The following is a 3,789-nucleotide window of genomic DNA, read 5'->3' as shown; positions in this document are numbered from 1 at the left end:
AGTCTGTGATAGGAGTGACCAATGGTGATGGTATGTCATCCGCCTGTAACCACAGCTTTGAGCTGATTGCACAACCTACGGACTCTCTTTTTGCTCATTGGTTGTTTGTATTTCTTTGTTTCCTGTAAATTCATCAAGAAAATTACCTCAAGGTAGTATTGTTTATGTTAATATATGTGTACATGGTTCCTTAAAGGTGGGGGGGGGGGAAAGGTGGTGATAGTGGGGGCAAGGTCCCACTACCTACTGAATGGCATATGTCTCAAGCAGCCCCTGACAACCAAGCCCAGCACTGGCCTTCACGTATAGCCAAGCTGCACAGGTGCAATGAAAAACCTACTGGCAGCTACATCACCACGGGCATCATAGCCTTCCTTCCATTGGTCTGGGCCGGCCGTGCTTGTCACGTACCAGCTGTCCATGTGATACACGACATGATACGGAGAGCAAATTGTTGCCATGTTGCAGGCTCCCCCTCTCCATGCAGCTGATGAAACTAAATGAATGACAGAGACCGATACGGTTTGGCACCAGCAGCTCCGCTGGAGTTACCAGTCAACACGGGAGTGCCTTCATCTCTGGATTTTCCCTCGACCTTTACTCCCAAAACCTTCTTCGTAAGTGAGTATAGCTGCAAGGCAGCTGGGATCAGAGCTTTCCTTCTTGATGAGCTGCTAACCATGCCTGATGAGCCCCGTTTGCCCAAAGTGACCGGTTTTAAGGCACCAGTTACCTGCCTCTGCCTCTTTTCCTGTCAGTCAAAGCAGTTCTGCTGGGGTTAGTAGCTAAGCCACACGTTAGAGGCTATTTGAAATGCACACCACTGGGAGCATTCAGTTGGTAGTGGGAGCTCATCCCCACTAGCACACCCGGCTATAACAACCTTAACAAACCTGCATTCAAAAGAAAAACAGATTAAACATAAATCACGCACAATTTTTACAAGAAAGAGCACAACTGCAACAAAAATACAAAGTCAATTTGAGTGCAAAGCGATCGTAGTTCAAAGATTTATTATCAAGTACATATGTACTGTATATCCAATATGTTTTCTGATGACACTACTGTTGTTGGCTGGATCAAAGGTGATGACAAATCAGCATATAAAAGGAAAACTGAAAATTTGGCTGAGTGGTGTCATAACAACATCCTCCTACTCAATGTCAGCAAGACCAAGGAGTTGATTACTGACTTCTGGAAGAGAGAACTAGAGTCCTTTGAGCCCAGAGGATCAGAGGTGGAGAGGGTCAGCAACTTTAAATTCCTCGGTGTTATCATCTGTCTTGGGCCCAGCAAGGAAGTGCTCTTACATAGAAAGCACAGCAGTGCCTGTACTTAAAAGTTTACAAAGAATCAGCATGTTATCTACATCTCTGAAAAACTTATATAGACTTGTGATGCAGAGTATATTGACCGGTTACATCACAACCTGGTGACTGGACTTATTTCCACTTGGCATAATTTACCTATTATTATTTAATTACTTATGGTTTTATATTGCTATATTTCTACACTATTCTTGGTTGGTGCGACTGTAACGAAACCCAGTTTCCTTCGGGATCAATAAAGTATGTCTGTCTGTTTGTGGGAACACCAATGCCCTTGCATTTAAAAGCCTACAAAAAGTAGTGGAAATGGTCCAATCCATCACGGGCAAAGCCTTCCCAACCTCTCCAGGGAGCACTGTTGCAGTAAAGCAGAATTCGACATCAAGGGCCCTCACCACCCTGCCATGCTCTCTTCTCGCTGCTGCCATCAGGTAGAAGGTGCAAGAGCCTCAGGACTTGAACCACCAGGTTCGGGAACAGCTACTACCATCAGGCTCTTGAACTGGAGGGGTTAGCTTCCCTTGACCTATCATTGAAACGTTCCCACAACCTATGAATTCACTTTCAAGGACTCTTCATCTTCAGTTCTCGATATTTGTTTATTTATTTTGTTTTTGTATCAGCTATTTGTCTTTTGCTCAATGATGAGGAAGCCCTTTCATTGATTCGATTGTACTTGTACTTACTGTCAATGCCTACAAGAAAATGAATCTCAGCATTGTACATGATGACACACAGGCACTTTGATAATATATTTCCTTTGAACGTGATTCATTTACTTGTGGCATTCACAATAGGTTTGAAGAAATACAATGGAGTCAATATAAACAAGCTACTCACAAAGACGACAAACAACCAATGTGCAAAAGAAGGCAAACTGCGCAAATATAGAAAGAATAATTTAGCAATGCCTTTGACAAGGTCCCGCATGGCAGGTTGGTCAAAATGGTTCAGGCGCTCGGCGTTACAGATGAGGTAGTAAATTAGGTTTGACGTTGGCTTCGTCGGAGAAGTCAGAGACTGGTTGTAGATGGATGCCTCTCTGACTGCAGGCTTGTGACTACTGGTGCGCCGCAGGAACCGGTGCTGGGTCCATTGTCTTTTTTATCACCTATGTCAACGATCTTGATGATGGTGTGGTAAACTGGATCAGCAAATTTGTGGATGACACCAAGATTGGGGATGTAGGTAACAGTGAGGAAGCTTATCAAAGTGTGCAGTGGGATCTGGAACAGCTGGAAAAATGAGCTAAAAATGGCAGATGGAACTTAATGCAGACAAGTGTGAGGTGTTGCACTTTGGGAGGACAACCTAGGGTAGCATCTATGCAGTGAGTAATAGGGCACTGAGGAGTGTGGCAGAACAGAGGGATCTGGGAATACAGATCCATAATTCCTCAGAAGTGGCTAAAAGAAAGGGTTTGGAACATTAGCCTTCATAAATCAAAATATTGAAAACAGGAGTTGGGATGTTATGCTGAAGTTGTGTAAGATGTTGGTGAGGCCAACTTTAGAGAATTGTGTGCAGGGAAGATATCAGTAACATTGAATGAGTGCAGAGAAATTTCACAAGGGTGTTGCCAGGATGTAAGGACTTGGATTTATGAAAAAAGGTTGAATAGGTTAAGACATTATTCTCCAGAGCGTGGAAGAATGAGGGGAGATTTGATAGACATATACAAAATTATGAGGGGCATAGATAGAGTAAATGCAAGCAGACTTTTTCCACTAAGGTTGTGTGGGACTAGAACTAAAGGTCATGGGTTAAGGGTGAAAGGCGAACAGAGTGTGAAACAGAGGATGCTGAGAGTGCAGAATGAGCTGCTAGCAGAAGTTGTGGATTTAGGTTTCAGTTCAACTTTTAAGAATATTTGGATAGGGATTAGTCAGATTAATAGTCCGTCACTGGCTAGATGGGTTGAAGGGTAGTTTTCTATGATTCAATAACCAGCAGTCAAACCCATTCTACCAGGACACCACGGCAGTGTGTATAAATGTAATTGTTGAGCTAACTTCAATGCAGTGATTAGGTTGGTTCAAGAAGTAGCTGATATTGAACATGATGCTGTGGGGCTTCACGCTTCTGCACCTCCTGCCCAATAGAGCAGCATGAAGATGGCATGGCCTGGATGCTGAGGATCTTTGGTTCAACATTCAACACCGTAGTTCCATCCAGGCTCAACAAGAAGCTCAGAGACCTCAGCCTTGACCCTGCCTTGTGCAGCTGGATCCTGGACTTCCTGCCTGATCACCAGCAGGTTGTAAAAGTGGACTCCCTCACCTCCAACCCTCTGACTCTCAATACAGGAGCTCCTCAGGGTTGCATACTGTGTCCCCTCCTTTACTCCCTGTATATCCATGACTGTATAGCCACCCAGAGCTCCAATCTGCTAATTAAATTTGCCGATGACACTACATTGATTGGCCTTATCTCAAACAATAACAAGGTGGCCTGCAGGGAA

Source organism: Hemitrygon akajei, chromosome 1 (genome assembly GCF_048418815.1).
Source record: "Hemitrygon akajei chromosome 1, sHemAka1.3, whole genome shotgun sequence".
Lineage (NCBI taxonomy): Eukaryota > Metazoa > Chordata > Chondrichthyes > Myliobatiformes > Dasyatidae > Hemitrygon > Hemitrygon akajei.
This window is presented reverse-complemented; position numbering follows the sequence as displayed.